Below are 15,495 nucleotides of genomic sequence, written 5' to 3' on the forward strand. Positions count from 1 at the left end.
GGGCTGTATAAAGCTGCGCACAAGCGACCAGGGATCTTAGCAAACAGGAGCTGCTAACAGGGAGTTTTGCAAGGGAGTTTGGAAGGGGAGTAGGAAGGGAGTGGGGGTCCCTTGTCGGTCTCATCCGTGACCCATTGGTCCTCTGAACCTATAAACCAAGCCCCATCCTAAACCTTTCTGTTTAAAGCAGAGCAGAGCGGACCGGGAGCTGCAGACGGGAATTTGAGAGAGTTTGACAGAGGGAGGCTTACAATGGTGAGGAGGACCCGCAACACCTGTGCCAGCACTGCTTCTGTCTCCTCCACCTGTGCCTGTAGCCAGACAGAGCACCAAAGCATGGATGCTTTTACCCAGATTCTGGTGTGGGCTTGCAAAGACTGTAATTTGCAATTTCCACTTACTGATATCCAGGCGGGGGGTGGCATCCAATGTGAAAGGTGCCTACTGGTGGAATCTCTCAGGCAGCAGGTGCGAGAGCTACAGGAGGAGGTGGCTAGGCTGAGGAACATCCGTATCCATGAGCAATTCCTGGACAGTATCCATGTGGAGACAGCTGATGTAGCTGTCCCAGATCACAGGCCTACTGACACACCAGTGGAGGAGGAGATGGCTCAGGGTGTATCTGACACACCAGTGGAGGAGATGGCTCAGGGTGGACACAGCCAGCTGGTTACTTCTGGCAGCAGGCAGTGCTCCACCCCTGCTGCGAACCCTCCTGCTGTGGTAATAGATAACCATTATGCTCTTCTTGATACAGGAGAGAAGGAATCGCCCCCAACAGTTAAGGAGGCAAAGCCTCGTACCCCTAAGACTGGGAGGTCTGCTGCCACCACTGATAATAAGAAACGTAGGGTAGTGGTGGTTGGAGACTCTCTGCTGAGGGGGACGGAGGCACCCATCTGTCGCCCTGACTGTTCATCCCGGGAGGTATGCTGCCTGCCAGGGGCCCGTATCCGAGATGTTACAGAGGCATTGTCGAAGATTATCCGGCCTTCTGACTACTACCCCATGCTACTCATCCATGTGGGCACAAATGATACTGTGAGGTGTGACACTGAGCAGATCAAGAGTGACTACAGGGCTCTGGGAGTACGGGTTGAGGAGTTTGGAGCGCAGGTGGTATTCTCTTCGATTCTTCCTGTCGAAGGTAGGGGCCCGGGCAGAGACAGATGCATCGTGGAGGTGAATGCCTGGCTGCGAAGATGGTGTCGCCAGGAGGGCTTTGGCTTCCTCGACCACGGGATGCTATTCGAGGAAGGACTGCTAGGCACAGATGGTGTTCACCTTTCGAAGAGGGGAAAGGCCTTATTTGCGCACAGACTGGCTAACCTAGTAAGGAGGGCTTTAAACTAGGTTCGACGGGGACAGGTGAGCAAAGCCTACAGGTAAGTGGGGAACAAGACCTGGGAGATGGGTTGGAAACAGGAGGGAGCACGGGCTATAATGGCAGAGAGAAAGGAGGGTCAGGGCAAAGCTGGGAGGCAAGATCAAACCAGTATCTTAGATGCCTATATACAAATGCAAGAAGTATGGGTAATAAGCAGGAAGAACTGGAAGTGCTAATAAATAAATACAACTATGACATTGTTGGCATTACTGAAACTTGGTGGGATAATACACACGACTGGAATGTTGGTGTGGATGGGTATAGTTTGCTCAGGAAGGATAGACAGGGGAAAAAGGGAGGAGGTGTTGCCTTATATATTAAAAATGTACACACTTGGACTGAGGTAGAGATGGACATAGGAGATGGGAGTGTTGAGAGTCTCTGGGTTAGGCTAAAAAGGGGTAAAAAACACAGGTGATGTCATGCTGGGAGTCTACTACAGGCCACCTAATCAGGTGGAAGAGGTGGATGAGGCTTTTTTCAAACAACTAACAAAATCATCCAAAGCCCAAGATTTGGTGGTGATGGGGGACTTCAACTATCCAGATATATGTTGGGAAAATAACACCGCGAGGCACAGACTATCCAATAAGTTCCTGGACTGCATTGCAGACAACTTTTTATTTCAGAAAGGTGAAAAAGCTACTAGGGGGGAAGCTGTTCTAGACTTGATTTTAACAAATAGGGAAGAACTCGTTGAGAATTTGAAAGTAGAAGGAAGCTTGGGTGAAAGTGATCATGAAATCATAGAGTTTGCAATTCTAAGGAAGGGTAGAAGGGAGTACAGCAAAATAGAGAGAATGGATTTCAGGAAGGCGGATTTTGGTAAGCTCAGAGAGCTGATAGGTAAGGTCCCATGGGAATCAAGACTGAGGGGAAAAACAACTGAGGAGAGTTGGCAGTTTTTCAAAGGGACGCTATTAAAGGCCCAAAAGCAAGCTATTCCGATGGTTAGGAAAGATAGAAAATGTGGCAAAAGGCCACCTTGGCTTAACCACAAGATCTTGCGTGACCTACAAAATAAAAAGGCGTCATATAAAAAATGGAAACTAGATCAGATTACAAAGGACGAATATAGGCAAATAACACAGGAATGCAGAGGCAAGATTAGAAAGGCAAAGGCAGAAAATGAGCTCAAACTAGCTATGGGAATAAAGGGAAACAAGAAGACTTTTTATCAATACATTAGAAGCAAGAGGAAGACCAAGGACAGGATAGGCCCACTGCTCAGTGAGGAGGGGGTAACAGTAACGCGAGACTTGGAAATGGCAGAGATGCTTAATGACTTCTTTGTTTTGGTCTTCACTGAGAAGTCTGAAGGAATGTCTAGTATAGTGAATGCTTATGGGAAGAGGGTAGGTTTAGAAGATAAAATAAAAAAAGAGCAAGTAAAAAATCACTTAGAAAAGTTAGATGCCTGCAAGTCACCAGGGCCTGATGAAATGCATCCTAGAATACTCAAGGAGTTAATAGGGGAGGTATCTGAGCCTCTAACTATTATCTTTGGGAAATCATGGGAGACAGGGGAGATTCCAGGAGACTGGAAGGGGGCAAATATAGTGCCCATCTATAAAAAGGGAAATTAAAACAACCCAGGAAACTACAGACCAGTTAGTTTAACTTCTGTGCCAGGGAAGATAATGGAGCAGATAATTAAAGAAATCATCTGCAAACACTTGGAAGGTGGTAAGGTGATAGGGAATAGCCAGCATGGATTTGTAAAGAACAAATCGTGTCAAACTAATCTGATAGCATTCTTTGATAGGATAACGAGCCTTGTGGATAAGGGAGAAGCGGTGGATGTGATATACCTAGACTTTAGTAAGGCATTTGATACGGTCTCACATGATATTCTTATAGATAAACTAGGAAAGTACAATTTAGATGGGGCTACTATAAGGTGGGTGCATAAGTGGCTGGATAACCGTACTCAGAGAGTAGTTATTAATGGCTCCCAATCCTGCTGGAAAGGTGTAACAAGTGGGGTTCCGCAGGGGTCTGTTTTGGGACCGGCTCTGTTCAATATCTTCATCAACGATTTAGATGTTGGCATAGAAAGTACTCTTATTAAGTTTGTGGACGATACCAAACTGGGAGGGATTGCAACTGCTTTGGAGGACAGGGTCAAAATTCAAAATGATCTGGACAAATTGGAGAAATGGTCTGAGGTAAACAAGATGAAGTTCAATAAAGATAAATGCAAAGTGCTCCACTTAGGAAGGAACAATCACTTTCACACATACAGAATGGGAGGAGACTGTCTAGGAAGGAGTATGGCAGAAAGAGATCTAGGGGTCATAGTAGACCACAAGCTTAATATGAGTCAACAGTGTGATACTGTTGCAAAAAAAGCAAATGTGATTCTGGGATGCATTAACAGGTGTGTTGTAAACAAGACACGAGAAGTCATTCTTCCGCTTTACTCTGCGCTGGTTAGGCCTCAACTGGAGTATTGTGTCCAGTTCTGGGCACCGCATTTCAAGAAAGATGTGGAGAAACTGGAGAGGGTCCAGAGAAGAGCAAAGAGAACGATTAAAGGTCTTGAGAACATGACCTATGAAGGAAGGCTGAAGGAATTGGGTTTGTTTAGTTTGGAAAAGAGAAGACTGAGAGGGGACATGATAGCAGTTTTCAGGTATCTAAAAGGGTGTCATCAGGAGGAGGGAGAAAACTTGTTCACCTTAGCCTCCAATGATAAAACAAGAAGAAATGGGCTTAAACTGCAGCAAGGGAGATTTAGGTTGGATATTAGGAAAAAGTTCCTAACTGTCAGGGTAGTTAAACACTGGAATAGATTGCTTAGGGAAGTTGTGGAATCTCCATCTCTGGAGATATTTAAGAGTAGGTTAGATAAATGTCTATTAGGGATGGTCTAAACAGTATTTGGTCCTGCCATGAGGCCAGGGGACTGGACTCGATGACCTCTCGAGGTCCCTTCCAGTCCTAGAGTCTATGAGTCTATGCCCTGGCGTGGCCCAGGCAGCATTTCTACACCACACTCCTCAACCTGTCGGTGACCACACCAATTCCTCTTCCGCTGTGGCCGGACCTGATCACCCAGGAGCACGGCCGACTGTGTCGTCCCGACCTACAATCCCTCCATCTCACAGCATGGATGCTGCATGCCTAACTCAGTCTGAGCTCGGTTGCTCCCGCTCAGAGCAGCACGTTCTCTTGGGTAGCAGAAAGCCCTCTACTAGGACAACGTATCTGGCCAAATGGAATAGCTTCTCCTACTGGTGCGCTCTGAGCAATACTGCCCCTCTGGAGGTGTCAGTACCTACCATCTTAGACTATCTCTTGCCCTTGCAATAGCAGAGTCTAGCAGTTTCATCCATCAGAGTACACCTAGCAGCGATTTTGGCCTTCCACCCGGGTGAAAATGGGCCCTTGGTCTTCTCCAATCCTATGGTCAGCAGGTTCCTCAAGGGATTAGAACATCTGTACCCGCACATTCAGCAGCCGGCCCCTACGTGGGACCTCGATCTGGTCCTATCCAGACTCACGGGTGCTACATTCAAGCCAATGACCACCTGCTTGATTCTCTCCCTTTCCTGGAAAATGGCTTTCCTTGTCTCTATTACCTTGGCAAGACCTGTGTCAAGCTTCGAGCCCTCACTTCAGACCCACCATATACGGTGTTTCATAAGGACAAGGTACAGCTGCAACCACACCCCGCCTTCCTTCCTAACATGGTGTCTGCCTTCCATGTCAAGACATCTTCCCTCCGGTCTTCCCGTCAAGAAGCGTGCGGCTTCGGATACAACAACAGCTGCACTCCCCAGATGTTCGCAGGGGCCTCGCCTTTTACATCGAGTGAACTAAACCTTTCAGAAAGACAGCCCAGCTATTTGTGGTGGTGGCAGACAGGATGAAGGGCCTCCCAGTCTTCACGCAGCTTATCTCGTCCTGGATTACCTCATGCATCCGGGCACGCTATGACTTGACTGACGCCCCAACTATGCACATTACTGCCCATTCAACTCGGCCTCAAGCGTTGTCCTGCACTTTCCTGGCTCATGTGCCTATATAGGAGACCTGTAGGGTGGCAACTTGCTCTTCAGTCCATACCTTCCCTTCCCACTATGCGATAGCGCAGCAGTCCAGGGATTATGCCTTATTTGGTTCAGTGGTCCTGCGCTCCACGACATCTTTCTCCGACCCCACTGCCTAGGCAAGGCTTGGGAGTCACCTATTTGAAAACGCTATGAGCAAGCACTTGAAGAAGAAAAGATGGTTACTCACCTTTGTAACTGTTGTTCTTCGAGATGTGTTGCTCACATCCATTCCAAACCCGCCCTCCTTCCTCTTTTTGTCGGAGTGGTCGGCAAGAAGGAACTGAGTGGGCACCGGGTTGACAGGGGCATCTATCCGGTGCCATAAGGGCGCCACTCCAGGGGGCGCCTCAGCCGACCCACCGAGTCCTGCTAGGGTAAAAATCTTCCGACGATCATGCACACGGCGCGCACACTCCTAATTCGAATAGATATGAGCAGCACCTCTAGAAGAACAACAGTTACAAAGGTGAGTAACCATCTCTTTTTAGACAGTAACAGAGTCCTGTGGCACCTTAAAGGCTAACTGATATCTTGGAGCACAAGCTTTCATGGGTGAATACCCACTTTGTCAGATGCATCTGACGTGTAAGTATTCACCCACGAAAGCTTATGCTCCAATACCTCACTTAGTCTTTAAAGTGCCCCAGGACCTCTGTTCCCTTTTACAGATCCAGACTAACACGGCTACCCCCTGATACTTTTTTTAGAGAGTTTTTTAGGCTGCTGGAGGATTTGAGAGGCCCTTTGTTCCTGAAGGCCCAATTAGTTACAAACCAAACTTTGACAATTCCTCCTATTCGTGGAATTTTTTTCCTCTGTGTTTTTGATGATTTGTTTGTTTCTAATTAGAGGAGCTCCTGAGGTCTCTTCCAACCATCATATTCTATGACTCTATGATTCTTACTCCACATGGGGTGAGGAGCACATTACACCCTGCAGCTCTCTTTCCTCTGCAAACTTTCTGGGCCAGCTACATTCCTGCAATCATTCTCCTGATTTCACTGACGCAGCAGTCGAATATTTGGGAGTCTTGAATGGGAACTGTCCAATGCAGATCAGGAGCAGTGGTGAGCATAGGGTGAGTAATCACCGTGACTGGGTTTATTGCTGACTGTGCCACTTGCTTCCTGTGTGACCTTCCCCTCAATGGGCTTGTTCACCTCCACATAAGCCAGACTTAATAGTGATACTATGCTCTATGATCAGAGGCTTCCTGAAATCAAAGGACTTTGATTAAAGTCTCCCTAAAGTTTTGTGGCTGCACAGAGCTGTATTATTTTCATAGTAGATTTTTTTCCTGGGATTAGATGCCCTCAAATTGTGCATTAGAATTCAAAGTCTCTCTGAACAATTTTTTTGGTTTCCTTTTGAAAATCCCGTCTCTCTCCCCCTACCTACTGCACCCCTTCAGTTCAGAGTGAGCCCACCCTGGAGAAGGTAGGTTGGGAATGCACCAGCTGCCAGTGGAGTCCCTGGCTCCCCGTTGCCTGGCCAGATGGGTATGAGGAGCTGAGCATGAGAGAGCCCCATCCATTGAATACTACAACTGACTCCACAGACAAGACAGACAGCACCTCTGGTTCTGTGCACGCTGACCCCACATGTGTCTGGTCTCTGCAGGAAAAGACTCTTTGCTAAAACAGGGAATGCAAAGAGGAACTCCGCCATTGTACAGACAGCCCTCATAACGCTATGAACCACTTCAATGGTTCCTCTCACTCCATTGCTTAGAAAAGTTGCAGCTTGAGAAGTACCTGGTGCTGCCTTCTGCACAAGAATGAATTTCCTCCGGTATGATTTTTAAACAAGTAGGGAGGAACAAAGAGAACCAAAAGACTGATATTATGATGCAGCAGAATTTTTAATGCAAATGAAATCGGCAGTACACAGTTACAGGAAGAAATACTACAGAGCAGAAAGCATTTATATCAAGTGTTTCAAGGAGATCCGCGACCGATCACAGGTCTCAGTGGGATGTAGTTCAGACCCAATGTTCTCTTTGCGTTGGTGCAGCTGCAGAGGTTGACAAACAAGTCCCCTTTGTAACCCTTTTAAGTGTATTGCTTTACCCCGGTCGGTGGGAAAGGAGACAAAGCCAAAGAGAACCAGAGACTACGCAGCTTCTCCATCAGACGTCTGCCACAGCAAAGGTCAAAACAAGTCAGTAGAGGTATGTAGTGATGCAAAGGTTAGAACATATAGGACCTAATTCTCCTTGACAGCAAGGTCTCTTTTTCTCACTCTCAAGGGACTTAAAATGACAGTAAACAAAAATACTGCCTATCTCTATGCCCCCGTTGCCTTCACCAGGCGGGGTTGGTGTAAAAAGCCAAAGTGTAATTCAGAATGAGTCCACATGTGAAAGCGAGAATCAGCACATGAGTGAGAAAGCCTTGGCAGAAAGAGTCCTAAAGCGTAAGATTAGAAATGCAGCATGGCTGTCAGCCCAAGGTGCTGAGCACACACAGCTCCCACTGAGTTCAGCTGGAGCCCTGTTTGCCCAGCGCTTCTGAAAGCCATGCCCAAGAGATCAGGGGTGAATCTGTATCTCGCTGTTCAATTCCTTCCTTCTTCCACGGATGTTGCTGCTGGCATTAGCATGGCCCACAGCTTCCACTGAGGTACCTATGGCAAGATACCCCAGAACCACCTAGTCCCCCGTAACCATAACCACCCAGGTAACCACCTAGTCCCCCATAACAGCCTAATCCCCCATAACCATAACGGCTGCCGTAACCACCATATCCGCCTAAACCGTACAATCCTCCGTAAAGGCCTCCATAGCCCCCCCAACCGAATGAGCCTCCGTAACCGGGTCCGACCACAGGTGCTCCTGCAGCTCCCACTGCACTGTGTTGAGGGAAATTGCTGAGAATTGGTCCTGGAAGGGTCACGACAACCGGTGAGGGTCTGATCACCACTTCGGAGTCAGGGCACTGCCTAACGCATGGCTGGTTGGCGGCACCAGTGACCGGCCAGGGCCGGGCCACCCCGCATTCTGGATAGCACAGGCTGGACGAAATCATCTTTCTGGGATGGAGGTAAACCTGAAACGCACAACAGAGACGAGAGTCAAAAGACTGTACAAGTGCAAAGAGGATGTTAGGAATCATTAAAAAGGGGATAGAGAATAAGAAGGAGAAGATGTTATTGCTCTTCAATAAATCAATGGTATGCCCACATCTCGAATACTACGTAGAGATGTGGTCTCCTCATCTGAGAAAAGATATAGTGGCATTAGAAAAGGTTCAGAAAAGGGCAACTAAAATGATAAGGGGTTTGGAAAGGGTCCCACATAAGGAGAGATTAAAGAGGCTAGGATTCTTCAGCTTGGAACAGAGGAGACTAAGGGTAGATATGATAGAGGTGTATAAAATCATGAGTAGTGTGGAGGAAGTGGATAAGGAAAAGTTATTTACTTATTCCCATAATACAAAAACTAGGGGTCACCAAATGAAATTAATGGGCAGCAGGTTTAAAACAAATGAAAGGAAGTTCTTCTTCACGCAGTGCACAGTCAACTTGCGGAACTCCTTGCCAGAGGAGGTTGTGAAGGCTGGACTATAAAGACGTTTAAAAGAGAACTGGATCAATTCATGGAGGTTAAGTCCATTAATGGCTATTAGCCAGGATGGGTAAGGAATGGTGTCCCTAGCCTCTGTTTGTCAGAGGGTGGAGATGGATGGCCGGAGAGAGATCACTTGATCCTTGCCTGTTAGGTTCATTCCCTCTGGGGCACCTGGCATTTGCCACTGTCGGTAGACAGGATACTGGGCTAGATGGACCTTTGGTCTGACCCGGTACAGCCGTTCTTATGTTCATAAGTGCCGGTGGAAGAAAGGCTTGAAAGCTTGGTTACTATTGCAGCCAATAGGGGCCCGAGAGAGAGAGGAGGAGTGGCCTTAGTCCCTATGTCCGTGGCTATGTATTTCTTCCTGAATCCTCTTTCTATGCCTCTTGTCCACTTGCACTAAACTTCCCTCCCAACAGGACCCTTTGAGCCCCTCTCAAGGACTTTGTATAAAAAAACATCGCCTGGAATAAGGGTCACGATTTCTACACTGGACACCAGGGATTCTGTGTCCATTTTGGACATTTCTCAAAGAGAACCTGATCGAGATCATGGTAATTGCATCCTTTCGTTTGAGGATTTCACCTCTGCATGCAAACCAGTTGAGTCTGGATTCCCGGCGTTGTTCTTTGAGTTTCCAAACTTGGGGAAAAACAACGAGGAGTCCTTGTGGCACCTTAGAGACTAACAAATTGACTTGAGCATAAGCTTTTGTGGGCTAAAACCCACTTCATCAGATGCATGGAGTGAAAAACACAGAGGCAGGTATAAATAAACAGCACATGAAAAGATACCTATCTCTGTTTTTTCCACTATATGCATCTGATGAAGTGGGTTTTAGCTCACAGAAGCTGATGCTCAAGTCAATTTGTTAGTCTCTAAGGTACCACAAGGACTCCTCGTTGTTTTTGCTGATACAGATTAACACGGCTACCACTCTCAAACCGTGGGAGTCATCAATACTTGCTAATGAAGAAGCAGAGACTTTGCTTTTCTGTAAAGAAATCACTAAGGACAAGCTCCTCTGCTGGGGTAAAATGGCTTCAGGTCCTCTGGCTTCCACGGAGCGACACTAAATTACACCATCCGAGGAGAAGCACCCTCAATGGGTATTTCTGCTCAGAAGAACATAGGACTTGCTAGATTGGATCATACGACTTGTCAGCTTCATGCATCCTCCTGTCTCCAATAGTGAGGAGTAACAGCAGCATCAGCATGAAGGAGAAAATCACTGAATAGGCCCTTCCTGGACTGTCCTGAACAAGTTCCTTCCTTATCCAACTAAATGAAAAATGGCTAAGGGACTTCCTAAAGTAACTGAGAAGATTGAAACGTCCTAATTCTATTTCCAGTTATTTGGAATTATGTTTCCCGATGGAATATGCTGCTCCTAAATTCCCCGAGCAGCTTCGACTCGAGAATCCTGTAACACCTGCTACTGATTAACTGCACAAGACAATTATGGAAGAGAACCCTGATCCCTCATAAAAATCACAGCCAGTAAGTGCAAGATTCAGTCCTAAATAGAAATGGACCCTACCGCCACATCTCTGGGGATAGAAAGAAATTGATTCCAAATGGACTTACCTAATTGACCGAGGAGATGAAGTCTGAAGAAGCGTTTAGAAGAGTGCTGATTCTTGTGTGCTTGTATATAGTCTAGGACTGCCTGGAGGATCTGCGATGTCATTTGCAGAGGAGGTCCTCATTAGTTACCAAACAAACTTGATTGTCTTGCTATGTCCTCCTTTGGATGGAGATGTTTTCCTCAGGTGTTGCAACGTTTGGGCTAATGGCAACCTCAGAGGGTGTGAAGTGCAGGTTGCACGCTTCATCTTTCTTTCATCTTAAAATTGTACGGGCCAACTGCATTCCTTGTGTCATTCCACTGACTTCATTGGAGCTACAATGAGAATGAATGTCAAGATGCTTCTGAGTGGCGTCAGTAGCACAACAAGCCCTGATGAAAGAAATCCAGGTTGGTCCTTTCAATTTATGCTGGTCGTGGTTAGGGGCATTGGGCAGTTCATTGTAAACCTGCTAGGAAGGAGGTAGCCACTTTTCTGCATTCTTACCGGCTCCATCACCAGTGGGTCAGATCCATTTCCCTTTGAAGTTAATGGAAATCATTCCTTGCCTCCAGTGTATTTCCTGTCAGACCTTTACATCTGAAATTCATCCTTTGGCACAGGGGATGGTACGATGCCTATAGAGAACTTTAGTCCCACATTGAACTTATAAACTAGGTCTCATGAGGGACTTGAGTAGAGCATGGGCCTTTGTGATGATCCTTTGTGCAGGGGTGAATTTCACCCTGTGGTGAGTACATCTTGGCTTAACACTGGACCTCCAGTTGGGTCACCAATGCTGTCTCAAAGGGCTTCCTCCAGCAGATTTCCTCATAGGTCAAGTCCAGGGATGGCGGAGAGTGAAGGACAGCAGTGCTCTTTTGTAGAAAGGGTTTGAATTAAGTCTTGGAACCTATTCTCTGTCAGAAACCATCTCTCTATTCATGAGCAGCCAAGAAATGGAGGTCTTGGAAGACAATGCAGCTGACTGAGACCAGCAACAGGATGAGGAGATTTGCACCTAGAGAGCACCTTCATTTTCTAATAAAAATCTTTTGAAAAATACCAAATGCAGAACTCTATTTGAATGAAATGGAAACAGCCCCAAATTGTGTGGCTTTTAGACCTCAGCCTCTATTTTTTTTTAAAATAACTCTGTTACTCAATGCAGAGGTGTCTAGTCCCAACAATAATGTATTAATATTCAGAAGAACTTCCAGCCTTAACATCCTTACCCTCCCTGGTTGATAGGCCTAGAAAAAGAGGTACGTTGAGGTGAAGGTAACATGCGGGTCAGTTGCAGAAACAGAAATACAACACCATATTTCTAACGCATCCTACTAAAGGCTGAGCTCAAGGTGCTTGAGGCGGCAAGCCGCGGGGGGCGCTCTGCTTTATGGTCCAGCTACAGTTCTGCGATCATTCTAGTGACGTCATTGATACTTCAGTGGGATATTCGGAAGCCTTGAATGGGAACTGTCCAATGCAGTTCAGGAGCAGTGGTGATTATGGGGATGAGTAATCACTATGACTGGATTTATTGCTGACTGAAAGTTTTCTGTCAGAGAAGAGTCTTACAAAATTCTGTAAATTGGTCAGTCTTGCAATTAATCACGTCTAATCCCACAGCAATGTGACTGCAGTTGAAGTTCTCCTTATCTCTATCTACCTCTGTCCCTCCTTCATAGAGGAGACAGACAGCACCTCTGGCTCGCCCCATGTGTCTCCAGCGGCGCTGCCCAGAGGTCCCGAGGAGTCTGCGCGGTGCAGGGGGCCTGCCCCTGCTGGTGACATCAGCACAAGCATCAAGGCGGCGCATCTCACGGACCTTGGTAGCAGCTATTTCACATTAACAGCTGGACGCTGCAGGGAGCCACTGCTGCTTTGCTCCTCCTCCCACCCCGATCTCTGTCCGTCATTTCTTGGCCATCATGGCTGCAAAAAATTTCCCTAGTGACCTCTACTGAGTAACACTGGATTAAATGAAGATATGAACTTCACAAATGCTCATTAGGCTTTCTGATGGCATACCAACACTCAGTGATGATTCCTCGCCTCAGATTTTGGGGCTATTTGATTTTCATTCAAAAAAGTTTTATATTCCCAATTCCTAACAAACAGTCCCTTGTAATGCTCAGGGGCAGATGCTGAGCCACTGGACATTAGTAGAACTCCATAGACTTCATTGATTTCCATGTCTTAAAACTGAGCTAAGACATTTTATGCTGCTTGCGTTAGAACCAATCCTGCTGAAGGAGTACTTTCCACTTGAAAAATTCATTCTAATAATGGCTGAAAAGCTTTCTGTCAGAGAAGAATCTTACAGAATTCTGTAGGTTGGGAAGTCTCGCAATTAATGGGGTCTAATCCCACAGCAATGTGACCCTTGAAGAAGTTCTCCTTATCTCTATCTGTCTTGTGCTTCTTTCCAGTGCTCTTGGCCACTCCTCAGTAAAAATGCAGTAGCTGATTTTTTCCATTGCTTTCCCTGGCTCAGCATCTACCCTTAAACTTTGAATATGGGAATGACATCTGAGAACTTGAAGTCAATCTAATAATCTTCAGTGTTGGAACATCTAATGCCAGTAAAATGTAATTATGGCTATAATAAATACAGCTCTTTCGCCATATAACACTTAATGAATGTTTGTAAAGTGCTTTGAAATGCTAAGATTAGAGGAAGCCTCAGATCATGCACCATGAGAATTACAAATCTATTACCGGAGGTCAACGGAGACACACTCTGTTGGAGGTCAGACAGGAGTGATTGGCAGAGTCAGAAAAAACCCGAATGGGTTGGACTGCTCATGCGGATACTACTCTCTATTTCCTGAAAATTTCTGGATATGTAATTCCTGTGGAGAAGTATTATCCTCATGTTTAAGAAAACATAGTGAAAGTGGATCACAACATGAGCTATTTTTTGTAATTGTTGATAATTAGATCCAAAAAACCAAACATTTTTTAACAGGACATGTTACAAACCTTGTCTTGTAAAACAGCATAACAGGGATTAACCTTGAGCTCAGCCTTCGGTAGGATGCGTCAGAAATATGGTGTTGTATTTCTGTTTCTGCAACTGACCCGCAAGTGACCTTCACCTCAACGTACCTCTTTTTCAAGGCCTATCAACCAGGGAGGGTAAGGATGTTAAGGCTGGAAGTTCTTCTGAATATTAATACATTATTGTTGGGACTAGACACCTCTGCATTGAGTAACAGAGTCATTCTAAAAAAAATAGAGGCCGAGGTCTCTAGTATCACAAAAGCCACACAATTTGGGGCTGTTTCCATTTCATTCAAATTCCTAACATGGTGTCTGCCTTCCATGTCAAGACATCTTCCCTCCGGTCTTCCCGTCAAGAAGCGTGCGGCTTCGGATACAACAACAGCTGCACTCCCCAGATGTTCGCAGGGGCCTCGCCTTTTACATCGAGTGAACTAAACCTTTCAGAAAGACAGCCCAGCTATTTGTGGTGGTGGCAGACAGGATGAAGGGCCTCCCAGTCTTCACGCAGCTTATCTCGTCCTGGATTACCTCATGCATCCGGGCACGCTATGACTTGACTGACGCCCCAACTATGCACATTACTGCCCATTCAACTCGGCCTCAAGCGTTGTCCTGCACTTTCCTGGCTCATGTGCCTATATAGGAGACCTGTAGGGTGGCAACTTGCTCTTCAGTCCATACCTTCCCTTCCCACTATGCGATAGCGCAGCAGTCCAGGGATTATGCCTTATTTGGTTCAGTGGTCCTGCGCTCCACGACATCTTTCTCCGACCCCACTGCCTAGGCAAGGCTTGGGAGTCACCTATTTGAAAACGCTATGAGCAAGCACTTGAAGAAGAAAAGATGGTTACTCACCTTTGTAACTGTTGTTCTTCGAGATGTGTTGCTCACATCCATTCCAAACCCGCCCTCCTTCCTCTTTTTGTCGGAGTGGTCGGCAAGAAGGAACTGAGTGGGCACCGGGTTGACAGGGGCATCTATCCGGTGCCATAAGGGCGCCACTCCAGGGGGCGCCTCAGCCGACCCACCGAGTCCTGCTAGGGTAAAAATCTTCCGACGATCATGCACACGGCGCGCACACTCCTAATTCGAATAGATATGAGCAGCACCTCTAGAAGAACAACAGTTACAAAGGTGAGTAACCATCTCTTTTTAGACAGTAACAGAGTCCTGTGGCACCTTAAAGGCTAACTGATATCTTGGAGCACAAGCTTTCATGGGTGAATACCCACTTTGTCAGATGCATCTGACGTGTAAGTATTCACCCACGAAAGCTTATGCTCCAATACCTCACTTAGTCTTTAAAGTGCCCCAGGACTCTCTGTTCCCTTTTACAGATCCAGACTAACACGGCTACCCCCTGATACTTTTTTTAGAGAGTTTTTTAGGCTGCTGGAGGATTTGAGAGGCCCTTTGTTCCTGAAGGCCCAATTAGTTACAAACCAAACTTTGACAATTCCTCCTATTCGTGGAATTTTTTTCCTCTGTGTTTTTGATGATTTGTTTGTTTCTAATTAGAGGAGCTCCTGAGGTCTCTTCCAACCATCATATTCTATGACTCTATGATTCTTACTCCACATGGGGTGAGGAGCACATTACACCCTGCAGCTCTCTTTCCTCTGCAAACTTTCTGGGCCAGCTACATTCCTGCAATCATTCTCCTGATTTCACTGACGCAGCAGTCGAATATTTGGGAGTCTTGAATGGGAACTGTCCAATGCAGATCAGGAGCAGTGGTGAGCATAGGGTGAGTAATCACCGTGACTGGGTTTATTGCTGACTGTGCCACTTGCTTCCTGTGTGACCTTCCCCTCAATGGGCTTGTTCACCTCCACATAAGCCAGACTTAATAGTGATACTATGCTCTATGATCAGAGGCTTCCTGAAATCAAAGGACTTTGA

General features: G+C 46.4%; 1 pseudogene; it reads right to left on the minus strand.

Annotated features, from left to right (window-relative positions):
• The window catches only part of LOC127032764 (claw keratin-like), a 32,031-nt pseudogene extending 23,560 nt beyond the window's left edge, over positions 1–8,471 (minus strand).
• Positions 8,472–15,495: the final 7,024 nt, after the last annotated feature.

This window comes from Gopherus flavomarginatus, chromosome 1 (assembly GCF_025201925.1).
Source record: "Gopherus flavomarginatus isolate rGopFla2 chromosome 1, rGopFla2.mat.asm, whole genome shotgun sequence".
Lineage (NCBI taxonomy): Eukaryota > Metazoa > Chordata > Testudines > Testudinidae > Gopherus > Gopherus flavomarginatus.